At 41.1% G+C, this 22,577-nt stretch overlaps 1 pseudogene; it reads right to left on the bottom strand.

Annotated features, from left to right (window-relative positions):
- Window positions 1-9,736: 9,736 nt before the first annotated feature.
- Window positions 9,737-22,577, bottom strand: part of LOC129639514 (RNA-binding motif protein, X-linked 2-like) — a 50,804-nt pseudogene continuing 37,963 nt past the window's right edge.

Genomic DNA, 22,577 nt, shown 5'->3' with positions numbered 1-22,577 from the left:
ATCGGTACAAGGCCTCAGGGACAGCAGCCAATTCCAATTAGGTTGAAGGATTCCCCGAAAGTTCATTTCCAAAGTCTATCCTCAAACAAAGACGTGTAGAGATCTAACTCCTCAGGGGGGCTTTGAAGCCTCCAGGCATCCTCTTGGTCCCTTTAAGAGACATGAACCACCAGTGTGGCCAGAGAGGAGCTCATGGTTTCCAGCCATATTTGTGCCGCTGCACTTGTCAAAACTCAATTGATGGAGAAAGGATAAGCCCCATGGAGAACACCAAAGTCAGGGAATCACAAACAGAAAATTGGAACCTGCATCTGCCAGCTGGCCTCAAGCAGTGCTTGGCTAGAAACGGCTTCCAGGAGACAGCAACACATGAAGATGATCACTCACTAGTCATTCTCATACCCCAGCTTTATCCAGGAATTTAGGTCAGTGGAAGGTCTCAGCCTTATACTAATGCCCAAGGGAACTATTTCTATGAAAGTAAATTTCCTTTATGCTGTACCTATAGTCCAGAAATGTTAAGTGACGTTTAGTAAATAGAATGGCAGGCAGTTCTGCCCAAATATCACATATACCTAAATTGCACTGCCTTCATCTCATTTCTGCCCTTACATACTGAAGTTCATCGCACGCAGCAGCATAAGTTTAAAGTTAGCTTTGAAAGATCTACAATAATGGCAAGCACTGATATTACATAAGCCTTTGTTTTTATTAAAAAGTAATACCAAAAAATAAAACTTTTTTAAAGTAATAGCAATCCAGTTTGGAAATCAAAAGGTATGAAAGCTACAGTGAAAAGTTTCCCTCTCCTCTCCCAGCTGTTGGCCTGGTTCACCTCTCCCAAAGCAATCTCTATTACCAATGGGACCAGTATCCTTCTCAGAGATAGGCTTTGGATAACAAGTGTATTTTCATATGACTTTAGCAAGAAGTCTAATATCCTCCCTCAAAAAAGGCAGAAAACAGAGAGGAAGAGGGAGGTGAGAATGGAAGGAGAGAATGCGTGCACGCTATCTGACGGCTACTATGTCCTAATATCACTGCATTCGTAGTCTCAAAGTCAGTCATTTTTTCAAATGCTCTTTTGTCTAATGAATTAAATGTCAAAAGGTGAGTGCCAGAATGGGAGGAAAGGTGCTTACCATAGCTCTTCCAAGTCTGCTGGCCAAAATACATTAAGAATGTATGAGCTGGTAACTACAGTCCTTAGAGAGAGAACCATTTAAATATTTTTTAAAAACGAAAGCACTAAAAGTAACAATGCCATGAAATAAAATGCAAATTAGAATAACACAAATGTATCACAATATACCTTTCAGAGAAGAAAACAGGAATAAAATGATAAAAATCCAGGGTTGCCCAGATGTGGGGAATTACATTTCAACTCTACAGTGGTGGCAATCCCACAAATCTGATCTTTCTGAAAAGCAGTCTAACAATAAGATGGGTTATGGTTCCAGCTGTACTTTTGGACCTGGTAATTGCATTTAGGCAAATTTGGTCCAAGGGAATAACATAAAGTGAAAACAAATGTAAAAGACTATATGAAAATGTACATAGCATTACTATTAATTATGAAGACAAATTAAAACAATCCTAGTGGGACACTGGTGTGGTGTATTATCAGGAAAGAATGCTAGTGAAAATATACACACAAAGAAATGCAGATATGAAATAAGTAAAACCAGCACACAGATAAGATGTGAGCACAGAATAAGGCCCTGTTCGGGCCTCCCCACACAGGGGCGCTGGGAGGGGAGGCGTCAGTGCCCCTCCCCTCCCCTCGTGCTGTGGACGTGTTCCAAGGGGCCCAACCGGGCCTGCCAAGCAAGCAGGACATGAACCGGAAGGGCCAGAATGCGGCCACAGACCCAAGGAGACCCCGGGGTTTCCCACAACCACCAGGGAAGGCTAGAGGAAAAAAAAAAGATGTCACACTGATAACAATTACACAGTATACTTTATGATTTGGCAACCATATAATATACTAATAAAAATTCAAGGAACTTAAGAGATCTAAATAATCATGAAGGACTTTTTTTTTTTTTGGCTGCTGTTAGCTGCTTGCTAACAAATGCCTTTCTCTTGAGGAAACATCATCACAACCATCTCCAACATCAGTTCTTATGCCAATTCTAAACCTAGCCTAAGGTGGATAATACCAAATGCCTCAGTTTCTTATGAGGCGTAGAAAAACAAAGCATTAGTTCAGATTTTTTCGAACAACTTCTGTAAAGATAGTAGGTCATCTTCAGTCAACCCCAAGGTGCTCTTCTAAATTCTAAGCTGACAAAAGGTAACCAAATTTTTGACTGATGTTCATTATAGAAAGTATATTGGCATCAAATATACAATAGCTATATAGCTAGGTGACAAGCATATATTTTAGAGTAACTTGTGTCATATGGTTTTGCCCCTTTTTAGGACCCAGCACATAATTTCAGTATTTTTAATGATTCATCTAGGGACCAATGTGTCTTTGATGACACGCTATTGGTCATACTTAGTTTGCATGCATGCTAAGTTGCTTCATTTGTGTCCAACTCTTTACAACCCAATGGACTGTAGCCTGCTAGGCTCCTCTGTCCATGGAATTCTCTAGGCAAGAATACAGGAGTGGGTTTCCATGCCCTCATCCAGGGCATCTTCCTGATACAGGGATCAAACTTGCACCTCGTACACTGCAGGCGGACTCTGTACCACTGAGCCACCAGGGAAGCCCATACTTAAAGAATAACAAATGCTTATCACAGATACAATTATTATTTCCAACTGGAAAAACTGATCTGTTCTTATCATTCATTTTATGATGGAGTTCCCAGTAACACTTGCAGAAATCACGGGCCACCTATTTAGTAAAGGAAAGATACTAGGTTAAATCCTTTCAGTGCAAATAGTCACACCCAAACATGTCTTCTAAGCTTAACTTTTCAGATGAAAGATATCAGCAAATGTTTGACTATTGTTTGGTCTCAACAGCATAGTGCACAGCACTTTATACTTCACTGGACTACCATTTAGACAATGACCAGGCTACTCCTTTCAAAAAGCTTTAAAACCTGTTTACAGAACATCTGTACTAGATAAGGATCACTTCCAATTTAGGGTTCACTGAGTCCATAAACGGCCAAGATAGATACTTATGAGGTACACATTCCAGTAGGTTAGAGGAAGGAAAGAGACAGACTAGGGTGTTAATCAGGCCACATGAAAGAAATACTGATATGCCAAGAAGTAAAAATTGTTCTTAATGAGCACTTTATTCACTGGCTGTTCAGCTTTGAGGTCACTGCGAGTTTGTCCACCAATGAATTGCAACTCTTCTGTGAAGTGAACCCATGAAAGAAACCAGTAAGCATTCGTTGTTGCCAAAGATCAAGTAAAACCAATAGCTAGCTGGCTGTTCTCAGCTGGGCGTAGTGCAGGGTGTATTTGCCCCTCTCAGATCTCTGACTCCAGGGAGCATAAGTGACTGACTGCCACAGCTATTGAGCTCTGAAATGCAGTGCTGCTGCACTTTCCATCACCGCTGCATTTTCACCAAGGCCAAATTTCTCATGGGCTACTCTCGGCCAATGGCAGAGTGTAGCAGAGATGCTAAGATTGGTTATTCCTGCAAGACACAGGACTTCCCCCACAGGTGACTGGGCAGGGATGCTGTCAGGGAAGAAGCCCATCCTCACAAAGGATGGCAGGTCGACCTGATCCCACATTACAGATGCAAAGTAGACAGACTTCATGGGGCAGAACAAGATAGTAATACTTTATCAGCAAACAGCATGGGTATCAGTGGAGTTCTGCCAGTCCCCCAAGGGCAATGCAATGGGCTCAGAGACATGCTACCTATGTGGCGGGTTGCATCACTGCCGAGGAACCCAGGGTCAAGGGCCCAGGACCTTCTGAGCAATGAACAAACAAACCAGTGCTCCTTCCCCTGGGAAGCGAGTGGTTAAACAGTAGTCATACTATGGTCACTTTGCCCTACACAGAAATGGTTCAGCATCAAGAAGCAGGTAAACTGTGCTTTCAAGAACCTCAGCAAGAATGTGCAGATGCTCAGGGCCCATGGTGGACTGCCTGTCCTGAAAGACGCATTTGCTTCGCAAAATGTCCTTAGAATTGCACCACCTGGTTAAGAATTTTCCTCTCCACCCTTCCTTCCTTCCCTCTCTCCACCGGGGTTAGAGACCCGCATCTAGTCCCACAGCTCTCCCCTGACTCCCTCCCCACTCTCCCTCATAGGCCTTTACCCTGATAAATCTCTTATGTGTTTGATCCCACCTTGGCCCCTGCTTCTCAGAGAACCCGAATTATCACAGATGGTGCCATCAGTGGTCCAAGAGAACAGGCTGTGTAAGATGGGGCCTGGGACTGCTTCAGTCACTGCCTGGTGGGCAGAATGGACACTGTCCTGAGGGGATGTGGGGCACGGATAGTCCTAGGCCTTGAGGACCCAACTGCTACAGATTTCTCTGGAGATGATGTGGGAAAACTGAGAAAACAGGCTGCCAGATGTGGTGATTCAGACTTTTGAAAATGGAGGAATAAGGAAGGCCTACAAAGACAGTGGAAATGGCTGGATACTGTTAAGTATACTGATGCCCTGCAGCAGGGTAATGAGAAATGGATGACCGTTAAGTAAAGAGTATGTGTGAGAGCCAGAGGGCCTCCAGCGAGCTTCCCAAGAGCCCCTCAGTTCCTGCAGTGGAGGAGTGGATGCAGCAGAGCAACAAAGAAGCCATAAGAGTTGCATAACTCCAGGGAGATTAAATACTCAATATCTAACATATGGCAGGTCGGCTTTGCTGCAGTCAGGGCCACATGACTTCATATGGTTGGAAAATCCTTGGGACCCTGAAACGTGGGATAGGAACATCTGGTTAGACTTTCCTGAAGGTGGTGGCTCTGGAGACACCCCTACCCAGCTCTCAGTATGCAAAGGGGGCCATTCTTTCCAAACAAGGGCTTGCACACCCTGTGCTGGAAGATGCTAGAGGCTGCTCCCCTCACCAGACACGCAGTGCCCTGCCGGCCCCCCGCCCCGCCTCCTCCCCGACCCAGGAGCTGTGTCCAGCCTCTTTCCTGGTTACCAAACTGCTATCTAGGATTAAATTCCAGCATTACCTGGCTAGGGAAGTGCTGGGCCTACCAAAAAGCTGCAAGAATTAACTGGCAGGAGCCATGGGAACACTGGGTTTGGTTTTCAAGGGTGCTGTATCAAGAATCAGAAAAGCAGGAATTCAGACTTAGAACTCAGCATATAGGATTTAGAGGGCTTCCCAAGTGGCTCAGTGGTACAAGAATCCGGCTGCAATGCAGGAGACATAGGAGATGCAGGTTCAATCCCTGGGTGGGGAAGATCCCCTGGAGGAGGGCACAGCAACCCGCTCCAGTATTCTTGCCTGGAGAAGTCCACTGTCAGAGGAGCCTGGTGGGCTACAGTCTATAGGGTTGCAGACTCAGACACGACTGTAGCGACTGAACACACGCACACACATACATACAGAATTTAACCCCCAGGCAAGAACTGCAGGGGGTGAGCAGCTTCCACTGAGGTGGCTCACAGAGGACTGGAGAAAGTGCTGGCCACCACCAGGCAAAGTAGAAACACCTGAGCTGTCCTGGCAAAGGACCAAGGAAGGAATGACGAGGCCAAGGGGAGTAGGTATCCTGGAGAGATTGCATGAGGTAAGAAACCTCACCAGAGGGTAGTATTCCATAGCAGGGTCCAGAGGATATCCCACTCAGAGGCTCATTAGGTTCAGAGGTGGCCTCCTCTGCAGGCCAGGGATGGCAGTAAGAGATCATCACAGAGCTGGGGCCCCACAGTAATAAAAACCTAGGAAGTGCCGAAGAATTGATACTTTTGAACTGTGGTGGTGAAGACTCTTGAGAGTCCCCTGGACTGCAAGGAGATCAAACCAGTCAATCCTAAAGGAAATCAATTCTGAATAGTACTGGAAGGACTGATGCTGAAGCTGAGGCTCCAACACTGTGGCCACCTGATGCAAAGAGCTGACTCATTAGAAAAGCCCCTTGACGCTGGGAAAGATTGATGGCAGGAAGAGAAGGGGGCAACAGAGGATGAGATGGTTGGATGGCATCACTGACTCCATGGACATGAGTTTGAGCAAGCTCCAGTTGGTGATAGGGAAGCCTGGTGTGCTTCAGTCCACGGGGTTGCAAAGAGTCGGACATGACTGAGTAATTGAACTGAACTGAGTGGTGCTTATCCCCAGAAGCCAGGAAGACACAAATACTAAAGTGAACCTCAAGGTCAGAAGGGCAACCAAGCGGGCTTCACCCACATGGACTCATGGAAATAGCGCAAACGGACCATGGTGTCCCTAGAAGCAATACAGAGAGCCACCAAGGGTTATCACTCAAGATCTACAAGCTGAAAAAGGCAAAAGTGGAGAAACAGGGGGCCGAGGGAGGTTCTCCCCAATAAAAAGTCCAAATTACTTGCTCAATTTCCAGACATCAGCCCATCCTCAGATCTAGAAGAAGTAGCTGGGCCCCTAGAAGGAAGGACAATGCCATGTAATGCTTCTCCCAGCACTAACGCTGTATGTACACTGGGGCAAGAATAGCCAGACATTTGAATACTGGATGCAAGATATATATGGTGTATGTGTATATATATATATATATATATATATATACACACACACACACACACACACACATTCATATATGTATACCCTGTTTCTCTGGAAAAACCCTAATTGATACATAAATCAAATACATATTCCATAGAGATGCAGTAGATCAGCACTGCTTTTAAACACCTGAATGATGCAGACAGTGGTAGGCTCTATGGTAACTCTGCACCTATGGCCATATGGGGATTCCTGTATGACCAGCTGAAGGAGGAAACAGCTTGAGCCTGGTTTACAGATGGGTCAGCACTCAATATCTAAGTACAAAACGAAGATGGGTGGTATCTATATAACAGCAGATACATTCACGGGGGAGAAGGAACATTTTTCCAGTGGATGGAACAAGCAGGGCACTTGACTTGGTGTGGAAAAAGTGGCCCAAAGTGAGACCGTTTATTGAATACATAAGACTCTAGGAAGTGGCCAATGGCTTGACCATCCAATTGGAAGCCTGGAAGGAAAAGGGCTGGAAGATCAGAGACAAGGCGATCTGATGCAAAGGCCGTGGACTGACACATGGGAGCATGCAAAGTGTGAAGATTTCTGCATCATATGTTAACCACCACCAGAAAACATCTCTTATGGAAGAGGCACTGAACCACCAGGCAGACACAACGACTCAGCCAGGTGCAGGGGCCTTCGTTAGTTACTACACAACTGGCATGATGGACACGAGCAGAGTGGTCACGATGGCTGACGGAAGTCCAGCAGCAAGGACGCCTGTTTACCAAGGCTCATCTCCTGGGACTCCTCTGACAGGTGACTCTTGATCAAGGGCTCACCACTGGTCTTGCTGAAATAGTCTTAGAACTCCACTGCAGTCTTAAGACTTTTCCTATGTAACTTCCTTCTTTCCCTCCCTTTCTTCTCCACAAGTTAGACATACATCATAGTCTGACGGCTTTCCCAATCTCCGCCAGCTCCCTCCCCACTCTCCTTCATGGACATCCCAACCACCAGTCTAGGAGCACATCTCATCTAGGACCCATACAAACACACCAGTTGATTTAACTTAGCACATTCACTATTAAAGCTCTAGTCCTCTGCTTTACAGTGTCAGAAATTCCATTTTAATAATTCAGCAGAGGTATTAAGGTTTTGTGGACTGTTCCTATCAAATTCATAAAGGATTGATTAAATAAATAAGTAGAATAAAATAAATAAATAAAAAGAAATCTCAAAATGAGAAAGAACTACCCAGCAGACCAGACGGATATGCAATGGAGCTGACAAAGTGTTCCCACCTCACCAAGAGCAGCTACTCGAAAAGCAGACTAAGCACAGAAGCAGGTTGGTATACCTGGCTAGCCAAAAGGTGGAAACAACCCACATGTCTATCCATTCAGGAGTGGCAAACAAAACATGGAATATCTATACAATGGGACATTATCCACAAAAACGAATGAGGTGTCTGGAGAAGGGAATGGCTACCCACTCCGATATTCTTGCCTGGAGAATTCCATGGACAGAAGAGCCTGGAAGGCTACAGTCCATGGGATCACAAAGAGTTGGACACGATTGCGTAACATTTTCACTGATACAATATGGATGCACCTCAAAACTATTATACTAAGTGAAAGGCCCCAAACACAAAAGGCCACATGTACAATTCCACTTACATGAAATGCCCAGAATAGGTAAATCTACAGGAACTGAAAGCAGACTGGTAGTTGCCAGGGACAAAGAGGAGGAGGGGATGGGGAGGAGCTGCTTCAAGGGTATACAGGGTTTCATTTTGGGGTGATGAAAATATATTGGAACTAGATAGGGTTGGTGGTTTTATAACACTGTCAATGTACCCAACTGCACTGAATATCCCCTTTAAAATGGTTAATCTCAAGATAAATATCGTATACTAACACATATATACGAAATCTAGAAAGATGGTACTGACGAATTTGCAAGGCAGACATGGAGAAACATAGAAAACAGGCTATGGACACAGCGAGAGGGGAGGAGAGGGTGAGATGTACGGAGAGTAACATGGAAACTTTCAATAACATATGGAAAATAGATAGCCAATGGGAATTTACTGTTATGTCTCAGGGAACTCCAACAGGGGCTCTGTATCAACCTAGAGGGTTGGGATGGAGAGGGAGATGGGAGGCTCAAGAGGGAGGGAACATATGTACACCTATGGCTGATTCATGCTGATGTTTGACAGAAAACAGAATTCTGTAAAGCAATTATCCTTAAATTAAAAAATAAACTCCAGTTTGGGACGACCCAGAGGGAGGGAACAGGGAGGGAGGAGGGAGGAGGGTTCCAGATGGGGAACACGTGTATACCTGTGGCGGATTCATGTTGATATATGGCAAAACCAATACAATATTGTAAAGTTAAAACATAAAATTAACTTAAAAAAATAAATAAAATGAAAGAAATGTAAAAAAATTTTTTTAAATAAATTAAAAATAAATAAATAAATATATATTTTTTTAATGGTTAATTTCATGTGAATTTCTTCTCAATCAAATAAATAAATAAGTTATAAGGGAAAAAATGTAGACATATCAACCAAAACAAAAACAGCAAAATTGAAAAAAAGATGTCTACAATTTCAAAAAACAGGGGGCAGGTAGGCAAAAATAAGGAAGGAGCAGGCTGATGTTAAGAATCCTTATCACATGTATAGCAACCTGTCTGAACCTAGTTAAGCCACACTTCTCTGCTCAGTGGTTATAGCTGCCAACTGGAAAGGTTCTTAACATGTAGCACAAAGACTGGAATTCTAGAACTGTCTGCTATTTCTCCTTCCTGGCCATTTCATCAGAAATTGGGGTCATGAATTCAATGGCCCTATTGATAAACCCAGATTTAGGTACATGCTCTGGTAAGTACCAAAAGTACCAAGTATATTCCCAGGGACAATGGATTCTGCTCAAAAATCCAGGACATTTAGCTGTTAAAAACTACAGCTCTCTTGATGATTATTATACTCAAGGGATCAAAAGAATTCATTTTCAGAGACTTTACATGTAAATATAGTAAAAGAATAACTGAATTTCATTGCATTTGAAAAATACAGTTCATTTTTAATTCTACCGTGCTGAATAGCTGAACAGGCTGCGGCATCAGTGATGCCTGCACTCCTTGGGATTAGAGGACTCCGGGTCCCGAGAGTGCCGGGACCTTTTGTGCCAGTGGGATTTATCTTGGTGCCTACTTCTACTCCTGTGACTACGCCCCTCAGAGAGCACCTGTCATGCCGCCCCTCAGAGCGCCTGTCATGCCATCTGGAATGTATGTCTGAGCTTCAACCCCTGTCTCTCTCCCTGTGCCTGTCTTCTCTCTCTTCCCTTCTGCTTGATGACTTGTGTTCGTGCTTGGACTTCTCCGTTCTTGGCTCCCTCTCTCGGTCCTCCATTCTACCACGGCAGGTCTTCCTGACCTCAGGGGAACTGGGGTGGGACTTCCGCACCTCCCTGGACTCTGACTTCTGACCCTTCTCTGCCTTCTCTGAGTGCTTGCCACTGTGCTTTTTAGAGCCAGGGTCATCCTTTTCCTTTATCATCTTGCTTCTGGGCAAGGAAGAGGAGGCTGGCTACTCTGCCTGTACCTCCCGGCCAGTCTTCTGTCTTTCTTTTTTTTTCTTTTCTTCCGTTTTGTCTGGAGGAAAAGAGGGGCACAATCAGTAAGAAAAAGAAGATGGAAAAGATGGAGGATATACAAAAGAAAAGCATGCTTGGCAGCAGCATGAAACACTCACGGTCTCTACTTCTAGAAAAGTGCCTCCAAGAATCCAAGCTGGATGTCTGTCACCCTTAATATGTCAGGTTGCTATATAAGGCAACTCCAGCTCTTAATTCTCTCTCTAAAGACCCTACCTCCAAACAGTCACGTTAGGCACCAGAGGGTTAGGACTTCAACATACACATTTTGGTGGCCAGAATTTAGCCCACAGCATTAGTCTTCTGCTGATACTTCTTCTTTCCCAGTTAAGGTAAGGTTCCCCACACCTGCCCCCTTCACACTTGAGAACTGACTACCAAATCTCAGTGAAGGCTAAGAAGAGCAAACATTAAGCCTACCCAGTGTCTTCTCATAGGCCTTAACCATTTACCTTTTTTGTGTTTTTTTGGTGGGTTTGTCATCTTCAGAGCCCTCAGATGAACTTGGTGGAGGAGCATGAGTCCCACAGCCCCTCTCCTGCAGCTCTCTGGTCACCTCATCCATTTCTTCTGAGTCCTCAGGAAGTCGATAGTTAGATACATGATCCACTCAGATAGTTCTTCCTTTGATCTAAGACAGACAGGCAATGCTTTGGCAGATAGCTAACTATTTGCTACCAAACACAGCCTTCCATCTATTTGAACCCAGCTGCAGAAATCCATGGTTTGAGCCATTCCCATTATCCTCTTGCTAATTCTGTTTCTCAGAAAATCTCAAAAGCAGACCTGCTCAAGTGATGTGTCACAGCACACATCCCTACACATTCGCTCAACCCTGGGGGCAGTCAGGTAGAGCCTGGGGCAGCTGGAGATCCTGGGAGCCTCATCAGTTTATCCCAGAGTTCTATATAAATATCTCCATGTTATAAGTGTGCCATGAAGTGAAAGGAGCCTGGGAAGTACTGCCCCAAAGCATAAGCAGCATGGAAAACTGCAAGAGTTTAGATGCACAAACATGAATTACCTTCCATCTGTAACATTAATTTACAGTGAAACACACTGTTAAGAAGCCTGGAAGCTAAAGGGAATTCCTAAAACTCAGCTCAATGCTACAGCTGCTTTCTCAACACAAATGGATGAGGCCAAAGCGAACAACAGCTGGGAGGGGGTAAGGAATCTAGAAAGGACTACTTTCTTTTCTCTTAAGCCCTCACTCCTTGCTCCACCCCCACCATACTGGAACCACTGGCTCATGCTGATACTATCACTGCGAATCCCAACTCTCCAGGTGAACAACAAAAAATTAAACCTTCACTTAAAACAAAAACATTCGGGCAGATACAGACTTATTCTATAGGCAATGCCATCAGAAATGTGAAATGTCTGGCTTTTACTGTTCCATTCAAGAGCAAGTTTTTACTCTTACCCCTAAGCCTGAGTACTTTCACCTATCCCATTCCACCATAAAAGGTGGAATAAAGTCACCTTTTATGGTGACTTCCTTTCACTGCTGGTGCAATCAGTGACAGATTCTCCAAGTCAAGAGTCACCCCTCCAACCTGTGACAATGCTCATTCAATGGCAGTGCTTTTCCTAAATGAGCACAGGGAGCATGTGGAGCATAGGTAACCCTGACTTGCCCCATCCCCTTTTCATGCCTCACTCTCATGTCATCACTCACCGTCGCACTTACAAGGGTGGAGGAGAGAGAATAGAGGACAGAAACCTTCAGAATGAGTTACTTTCATAGACTTTGTCATAAGATTTTAACTAGAGAATTTTCAGGGCCCAGTACTGCTAAGTCAATGGAGACATATGAGAGACATACATGGCTAGGTCCTCAGCCACGAAACCATGATAGAACCCCAAATTCCCTGATACAGGACAGCATAGAACAGCAGTGTTTGCTAGTCTCTTTGCCCTCCAATACAGCAGAAACGAGAGTGGAGTGTGAGGAAGAAAAGGTGAAAAACAGACGCCTGGTTGGGTGCAAGATGAAGGGGAGTGGGGGGTCATGGTACCTATGCTCCTGAGGACATAGCTTGCTAAGTGATGGGGAAAAGAAACGCATGTTGACAGGGTCATGAGCCAACGGAATTATGTCCTGGGGTCATTTCCCAGTCAGTATGTCCCCACACCTCTGCAACCCAGCTGACCAGTACTGCCCTTGAGCCTGTAGTCATCAACTGGGAAATGAAACTGACACCCTACCCAATGGAAAAGTTCTGCTCAGTAAGCATACTCACCTTGATCCCATTAAAACTGTCAACAGCCAGAGTTGTGCTCCTCTGGTCTTCATAGCAGAGGAAACAGAATCCTTTGGATTTCCCAGTCTTCTTGTCCGGTACCAGATTAATGTTAACAATCTCCCTGTATCTATTTAATTTATAAAAGAGTAAGACACTATTGACTTAAAATGTAAAAACTTTCAGATTGGACGACAAAACAAAATTCAAATAATATAATCTGTACAGGAGACACGCTGAGAACAAGATGACAAAGAAAGGTTAAAAATCAAAAGTTAGAAAAAGATATATCAAGAACACCTGATTTTAAAAATGGGTGGTAGCATTAAGATCAAAGATGAATTCAAGGCCAACCAAAACAAGACATTTAAATGTGACTAAGAGGGCTCTTTTACACAGAAAAAGGTCCTAATACATAAGTCATGAAATTTTATACATAAATAACACATCCAAAATTTTAATTAAAAATACAAAGAGCAACGAAGAGTTCAAGTTATTAGAGATTTTAACACACCACTTTGAGTTCACAACACATAAAATTGAGAAAAATAAGTCAGAGGAATTAATATAAAATTATATAACTACAAATAAACATATACTTAATAATATAACACTTACATTGTTAAAAATATTAACATCAGACTAGTAGATATACAGATATATTCGACTGTACAGAGAGTTTCTTCTCAAGAATCCATGAAACACATATTAAAACTGACTGTAGACTAGATCTCAAAGTAAACCTGAATCATCGCCAAAAACAGCACAGACCATGTTCTCCAATCATAATGTGAAACAGCTGAGAACAATAATTTCAAAACAAAAAATGCCCTAACTAGAACTTGAAACCTGTTCTCCAGGCTAACTACTGGATGAAAGAGAAAGTGAAATAAAATAAAGAAATCATGGTAGACTATTTAGAAAACAACAAAAATGGGAATATATACCAAAACTTGGTGTCTGTGTGTGTTAGTCGCTCAGTCTTGTCCGACTCTTTGCGACCCCAAGCACTATAGTCCGCCAGGCTCCTCTGTCCATGGAATTCTCCAGGCAAGAACACTGGAGTGGGTTGCCATTTCCTTCTCCAGGGGATCTTCCTGAACCAGGGATTGAACCCAGGCCTCCTGCATTGCAGGCAGACGCTTTACCGTCTGAGCTACCTTTACCTTTACTGTCTGAGCCCACCAAAACTTACAGGATGTGGCTAAAACCACACTCAGGAAAATCTGTGACATTAAAGAATGTTATTGTCAAAAAGGAAAGGGGAATTCCCTGGCAGTCACAGTGGTCAGGACTTGGTGTTTCACTGCCAGGGTTCAGGTTCAAACCCTGGTCAGGGAACTAAGATCCCACAAGCCACAGGGGAGTGGGGGATAGTAAATCTTAGGAAGGTAGGGGGAAGTTAGTAAAGACATAATTTAATGAAAAAAAAAAGAAAAAATTCTACCTTACTCATTATATAAAAATTAATTCCAGAAAGCTTCATAAACTTAAAACTACAGTCATAAAAATACAATAGTAGCTGATGGAAATGTTATAACATGATCACATACATATACCTCAGCCCCAAATCTAGCATCTTACTTAAAAGAAAACACTAGAAATGATTCAACTATGGTATATGGTATTCAGCTATTTAACACTATTTAATATTGTAGGTATCGGCCCATGCAATTAGACAGGAGAAAACAGATATAAAAAAAGAGTAAATATATGTGTATGTATAACTGACACATTTTGCTGCACAGCAGAAACTAGTACAACACTGTAAATCAACTATACTCTAATTTTAAAAACTAATTTAAAAATGAAAAAGTAAAGCTATCTCTGTATGAAGATTATATATGATGATATATATAGAAAACCCAAGAGAAGCAATGAGAAACAGTGTTAAAAACAAACAATATAACAGATCTGTAGGATAACAGGATATAAAGACAACAAAAATAAACCACCCTCTTACAAACAATAATCATAAGATATAAGGAAAGAGGAGCCCTATTTGTAACAGCAACAACAAAAAGATAAAATACTTAGAAATAAATCTAACAACAAGGAATGTACAAGGTCTATGCAAAGAAAACTCTTAAAAACTGCTGAAAGACACAAACACAGTTTGCAATAAATATAAAGACACCTCTTTTTCTTGCATAAGATGACTCAACATTATAAAGATATCAAAATCACCTCCCAAGTTAATACTTATGTATAAGGGTGACACTCCAATTTTCTGGGGGTAAATATGGAGTTTTAAATAAATGCTGTTGGGACAACTAGATAGCCATTCGAAAAAATATGAAATTGGGTCCATATCTCACACTACACATCAGAATAACTCTAAATGGATCAGAGATTTCAATGCATAAAATTGAAACCATACAAGTATTAGAAGAGAACGTGGATGGGTGGGAAGAAATACTTTCTAATTATGACTCAAATCCAGAAGCAATAAAAGACTGATAAATTTGACCACTGCTGCTGCTGCTAAGTTGCTTCAGTCGTGTCCGACTCTGTGCGACCCCATGGACGGCAGCCCACCAGGCTCTGCCATCCCTGGGATTCTCCAGGCAAGAACACTGGAGTGGGTTGCCATTTCCTTCTCCAATGCACGAAAGTGAAAAGTGAAAGTGAAGTCGCTCAGTCGTGTCTGGCTCTCAGCGACCCCATGGACTGCAGCCTACCAGGCTCCTCCATCCATGGGATTCTCCAGGCAAGAGTACTGGAGTGGGGTGCCATTGCCTTCTCCAGCAATTAGAGGACAGACTATACAGGGACAGCATGAGGGAGTTTGGGGGATGATGGAAATGTCCTTCATCCTGATTGTAAGGGTGATTACACAAATCTATTCAAGTACTAAAAAGAAAAATCTCATAGGACTGTACATCCCCTAAAAAGTCAATGTTACCATAAGATCATTTAAACACATGAATAAATGAACGCATAAAAATTTAAAAATAATAATTTTGCAAAGAAAAAAAAATCACAATAAACAAAGTCAAATGACAAACTAGGAGAAAACATCTGCAATTTACATCACAGATTAAGGCTAGAAAGCCATTTTTTTTTCCTTTTGCTATAAAGGACATTACCAGGACAACTGGAAGTCAAATAAAGTCTATAGATTAGATAACAGTGTAACAGTGTTGATTTCCTGAATTTGATCACTATCCTGAAGTTAAATGTCCCGGTATTTTGGGAAATACACACTGATGAATTTAGGGGTAAATGTGCATCGTGTCTGCAATTGACCCCCAAATGGTTCAGAAAAAAAATAATATGCATACAGGTGGAGAGAAATAATAAAGCAAATGTGATAAAATGCTAACATCTGGGGACTCTGAGTAAGGGGGATATAGGTATTCTTCATTCTATTTCATAACTTTCCTGTTTTAACCCAGAAATTTTTTCAAGTATTTCAAAATAAAAAGTAAAAGAAAAAAAGAATACAGGAGCTGGCTTGACAGGATAACTACAGACCAAACTGGGACAGTTTGAGCATCAAGAAATAATAATAATGGCAATGTAGTATAACACATCAAATTAAAAAAATAAGTCCACAGCAATACAATACATGATAAAGTGTTAAAAACAATAAGTTAATATCCTTAATACATGAAGGGCTCTTGTAAAATCAGTAAGAAAATGAGGAACACACTAACAGGGAAAAACTAGGCAAATGATCTTAATAGACAACTTACAAAGAAAAAGAATAAGGGCCTATAAATCTACGAAGAGATGTTCAACCTCCCGGATGATGAAATAAAGGCAAAGTAAAATAATAATGAGAAATCATATGGCAATATTTTCTTAAAATAACCATTACTGATTAGGATTCAGGAAAATGAGCATTCCAGTCAGAGTGAAAACTGATACAACCTTTTCGGAGAGTAATTTGACAATGTTTATAAATTAATTTCATGAAGGAAACCATCAGGGAGGCAGACAAAGATGTATATATCACAATGTACACTGCAGTATAATTCATAACAGCAAAATATTGGAAATAATGCCCGACATTGAAAAGAAGACAATAGACTTAGGAGTCTTGGGGCAATGGCTATGTACTACTTGGCTTAGAATTAGTTCGGCATTAAATGAACTGATGTGACCGCGCTAGTGTGCATGATTTTTTTGAGGTAATGTTCCTCATCTATGAAATGGGGATAAGATCCACTCTGCCTTCCTGCGCTATGTATATAAATATTCTCCGGGCATGGTAGAGCCCTGAATAACTGAAAGATGAGATCAGAGTTCTTGTTTTGTGGGTAAATGTGCCTCTGGTGGAGGAGGTGGCACTTTCCCAGTGGGTGAGGGTTCAAAGGGGCTGAGGTTGTGAGAGGGACTGACTCTACTCTCAGAGTACCCAGAATTTCAACAAAACTAAGAGCTGATTGTGGACAGTGGGGTAGGCCTGCCAGAAGAGAACTTTCAGCAGCTATTGGAGCCAGACTACAGGCTACGTATGAAGAGGACTGGAGCTCGGGGAAGACAAAGAGCTCATCTGCGTGTTTAAGAAATTGGAGGCTAAGATGGCGGAGGGATAGGACGGGGAGAACACTTTCTCCCCCACAAATTCATCAAAAGAACATTTAAACGCCGAGTAAATTCCACAAAACAACTTCTGAATGCCGGCAGAGGACATCAGGCGCCCAGAAAAGCAGCCCATTGTCTTCGAAAGGAGAGAGAAGAAATCCAGCTCCACCCACCAGAACACCGGCACAAGCTTCCCTAACCAAGAAACCTTGACAAGCCACCTGTACAAACCCACACACAGCGAGGAAACGCCACAATAAAGAGAACTCCACAAACTGCCACAGTACAGAAAGGAAACCCCAAACTCAGCAATTTAAACAAGATGAAGAGACAGAGGAATACCCAGCAGGTAAAGGAACAGGATCAATGCCCACCAAACCAAACCAAAGAGGAAGAGATAGGGAATCTACCTGATAAAGAATTCCAAATAATGATAGTGAAATTGATCCAAAATCTTGAAATCAAAATGGAATCACAGATAAATAGCCTGGAGACAAGGACTGAGAAGATGCAAGAAAGGTTTAACAAGGACCTAGAAGAAATAAAAAAGAGTCAATATATAATGAATAATGCAATAAATGAGATCAAAAACACTCTGGAGGCAACAAATAGTAGAATAATAGAGGCAGAAGATAGGACTAGTGAATTAGAAGATAGAATGGTAGAAATAAATGAATCAGAGAGGAAAAAAGAAAAACGAATTAAAAGAAATGAGGACAATCTCAGAGACCTCCAGGACAATATTAAACGCTACAACATTCGAATCATAGGGGTCCCAGAAGAAGAAGACAAAAAGAAAGACCATGAGAAAATACCTGAGGAGATAATAGTTGGAAACTTCCCTAAAATGGGGAAGGAAATAATCACTCAAGTCCAAGAAACCCAGAGAGTCCCAAACAGGATAAACCCAAGGCAAAACACCCCAAGACACATATCAATCAAATTAACAAAGATCAAACACAAAGAACAAATATTAAAAGCAGCAAGGGAAAAACAACAAATAACACACAAGGGAATTCCCATAAGGATAACAGCTGATCTTTCAATAGAAACTCTTCAGGCCAGGAGGGAATGGCAAGACATACTTAAAGTGATGAAAGAAAATAACCTACAGCCCAGATTATTGTACACAGCAAGGATCTCATTCAAATATGAAAGAGAAATCAAAAGCTTTACAGACAAGCAAAAGCTGAGAGAATTCAGCACTACCAAACCAGCTCTCCAACAAATACTAAAGGATATTCTCTAGACAGGAAACACAAAAAGGGTGTATAAATTTGAACCCCAAACAATAAAGTAAATGGCAACGGGATCATACTTATCAATAATTACCTTAAACGTAAATGGGTTGAATGCCCCAACCAAAAGACAAAGACTGGCTCAATGGATACAAAAACAAGACCCCTACATATGTTGTCTACAAGAGACCCACCTCAAAACAGGGGACACATACAGACTGAAAGTGAAGGGCTGGAAAAAGAGTTTCCATGCAAATAGGGACCAAAAGAAAGCAGGAGTAGCAATACTCATATCAGACAAAATAGACTTTAAAACAAAGGCTGTGAAAAGAGACAAAGACGGTCACTACATAATGATCAAAGGATCAATCCAAGAAGATATAACAATTATACATATATATGCACCCAACACGGGAGCACCGCAATACGTAAGACAAATGCTAACAAGTATGAAAGGAGAAATTAACAATAACACAATAATAGTGGGAGACTTTAATACCCCACTCACACCTATGGATAGATCAACTAAACAGAAAATTAACAAGGAAACACAAACTTTAAACGATACAATAGACCAGTTAGACCTAATTGATATCTATAGGACATTTCATCCCAAAACATTGAATTTCACCTTTTTCTCAAGCGCACACGGAACCTCCTCCAGGATAGATCACATCCTGGGCCATAAATCTAGGCTTGGCAAATTCAAAAAAATTGAGATCATTGCAAGCATCTTTTCTGACCACAAGGCAGTAAGATTAGATCTCAATTACAGGAGGAAAACTATTAAAAATTCCAACATATGGAGGCTGAACAACACGCTGCTGAATAACCAACAAATCACAGAAGAAAGCAAAAAAGAAATCAAAATTTGCATAGAAACGAAAGAAAATGAAAACACAACAAACCAAAACCTGTGGGACACTTTAAAAGCAGTCCTAAGGGGAAAGTTCATAGCAATACAGGCGTACCTCAAGAAAAAAGTCAAATAAATAACCTAACTCTACACCTAAAGCAACTAGAAAAGGAAGAAATGAAGAACCCCAGGGCTAGTAGAAGGAAAGAAATCTTAAAAATTAGGGCAGAAATAAATGCAAAAGAAACAAAGGAGACCATAGCAAAAATCAACAAAGCCAAAAGCTGGTTCTTTGAAAGGATAAATAAAATTGACAAACCATTAGCCAGACTCATCAAGAAACAAAGGGAGAAAAATCAAATCAATAAAATTAGAAATGAAAATGGAGCGATCACAACAGACAACACAGAAATACAAAGGATCATAAGAGACTACTATCAACAATTATATGCCAATAAAATGGACAACGTGGAAGAAATGGACAAATTCTTAGAAAAGTACAACTTTCCAAACCACGACCGGGAAGAAATAGAAAATCTTAACAGACCCATCACAAGCATGGAAATTGAAACTGTAATCAAAAATCTTCCAGCAAACAAAAGCCCAGGTCCAGACGGCTTCACAGCTGAATTCTACCAAAAATTTAGAGAAGAGCTAACACCTATCCTGCTCAAACTCTTCCAGAAATTGCAGAGGAAGGTAAACTGCCAAACTCATTCTATGAGGCCACCATCACCCTAATACCAAAACCTGACAAAGATCCCACAAAAAAGAAAACTACAGGCCAATATCACTGATGAACATAGATGCAAAAATCCTTAACAAAATTCTAGCAGTCAGAATCCAACAACATACACCATGACCAAGTGGGCTTTATCCCAGGGATGCAAGGATTCTTCAATATCCGCAAATCAATCAATGTAATACACCACATTAACAAATTGAAAAATAAAAGCCATATGATTATCTCAATAGATGCAGAGAAAGCCTTTGACAAAATTCAACATCCATTTATGATCAAAACTCTCCAGAAAGCAGAAATAGAAGGAACATACCTCAACATAATAAAAGCTATATATGACAAACCCACAGCAAACATTATCCTCAATGGTGAAACATTGAAAGCATTTCCTCTAAAGTCAGGAATGAGACAAGGGTGCCCACTTTCACCATTACTATTCAACATAGTTTTGGAAGTTTTGGCCACAGCAATCAGAGCAGAAAAAGAAATAAAAGGAATCCAAATTGGAAAAGAAGAAGTAAAATTCTCACTGTTTGCAGATGACATGATCCTCTACATAGAAAACCCTAAAGACTCCACCAGAAAATTACTAGAACTAATCAATGATTATAGTAAAGTTGCAGGATATAAAATCAACACACAGAAATCCCTTGCATTCCTATATACTAATAATGAGAAAACAGAAAGAGAAATTAAGGAAACAATTCCATTCACCATTGCAACGGAAAGAATAAAATACTTAGGAATATATCTACCTAAAGAAACTAAAGACCTATATATAGAAAACTATAAAACACTGGTGAAAGAAATCAAAGAGGACACTAATAGATGGAGAAATATACCATGTTCATGGATTGGAAGAATCAATATAGTGAAAATGAGTATACTACCCAAAGCAATTTATAGATTCAATGCAATCCCTATCAAGCTACCAACAGTATTCTTCACAGAGCTAGGAAAAATAATTTCACAATTTGTATGAAAAAAACAAAAAACCTCGAATAGCCAAAGCGATCTTGCGAAAGAAGAAGGGAACTGGAGGAATCAACCTACCTGACTTCAGGCTCTACTACAAAGCCACAGTTGTCAAGACAGTATGGTACTGGCACAAAGACAGAAATATAGATCCATGGAACAAAATAGAAAGCCCAGAGATAAATCCACGCACATATGGACACCTTATCTTTGACAAAGGAGGCAAGAATATACAATGGATTAAAGACAATCTCTTTAACAAGTGGTGCTGGGAAATCTGGTCAACCACTTGTAAAGGAATGAAACTAGACCACTTTCTAACACCATACACAAAAATAAACTCAAAATGGATTAAAGATCTCAACATAAGACCAGAAACTATAAAACTCCTAGAGGAGAACATAGGCAAAACACTCTCCAACATACATCACAGCAGGATCCTCTATGACCCACCTCCCAGAATATTGGAAATAAATGCAAAAATAAACAAATGGGACCTAATAAAACTTAAAAGCTTCTGCACAACAAAGGAAACTATTAGCAAGGTGAAAAGACAGCCTTCAGAATGGGAGAAAATAATAGCAAATGAAGCAACTGACAAACAACCAATCTCAAAAATATACAAGCAACTCCTGCAGCTCAATTCCAGAAAAATAAATGACCTAATCAAAAAATGGGCCAAAGAACTAAATAGACATTTCCCCAAAGAAGACATACAGATGGCTAACAAACACATGAAAAGATGCTCAACATCACTCATTATCAGAGAAATGCAAATCAAAACCACTATGAGGTACCATTTCACGCCAGTCAGAATGGCTGCGATCCAAAAGTCTACAAGTAATAAATGCTGGAGAGGATGTGGAGAAAAGGGAACCCTCTTACACTGTTGGTGGGAATGCAAACTAGTACAGCCACTATGGAGAACAGTGTGGAGATTCCTTAAAAAAAAACTGGAAATAGAACTGCCTTATGATCCAGGAATCCCACTGCTGGGCATACACACTGAGGAAACCAGAAGGGAAAGAGGCATGTGTACCCCAATGTTCATCGCAGCACTGTTTATAATAGCCAGGACATGGAAGCAACCTAGATGTCCATCAGCAGATGAATGGATAAGAAAGCCATGGTACATATACACAATGGAGTATTACTCAGCCATTAAAAAGAATACATTTGAATCCGTTCTAATGAGGTGGATGAAACTGGAGCCTATTATACAGAGTGAAGTAAGCCAGAAAGAAAAACACCAATTCAGTATACTAAAGCATATATATGGAATTTATAAAGATGATAACAATAACCCTGTATACGAGACAGCAAAAGAGACACTGATGTATAGAACAGTCTTTTGGACTCTGTGGGAGAGGGAGAGGGTGAGATGATTTGTGAGAATGGCATTGAAATATGTATAATATCATATATGAAACGAGTCGTCAGTTCAGGTTCGATGCACAATACTGGATGCTTGGGGCTGGTGCACTGGGACGACCCAGAGGGAGGGTATGGGGAGGGAGGATGGGGAACACGTGTATGCCTGTGGCGGATTCATTTCGCTATATGGCAGAACCAATACAATATTGTAAAGTTTAAAAAAAATAAAATTAAAAATAAAAAAAAGAAAAAAATAATATTATGTATGTTAGTTAGATCTCCTAAGCAATGGTGGGTGTTTTACATGTTAAGCTTCATTTAATTCAAAAGAAAATCTCAG

Source organism: Bubalus kerabau, chromosome X (genome assembly GCF_029407905.1).
Source record: "Bubalus kerabau isolate K-KA32 ecotype Philippines breed swamp buffalo chromosome X, PCC_UOA_SB_1v2, whole genome shotgun sequence".
Taxonomy (NCBI): domain Eukaryota; kingdom Metazoa; phylum Chordata; class Mammalia; order Artiodactyla; family Bovidae; genus Bubalus; species Bubalus kerabau.
The sequence above is the reverse complement of the archived record's forward strand: the minus strand, read 5'-3'. Positions and strand labels throughout refer to the sequence as shown.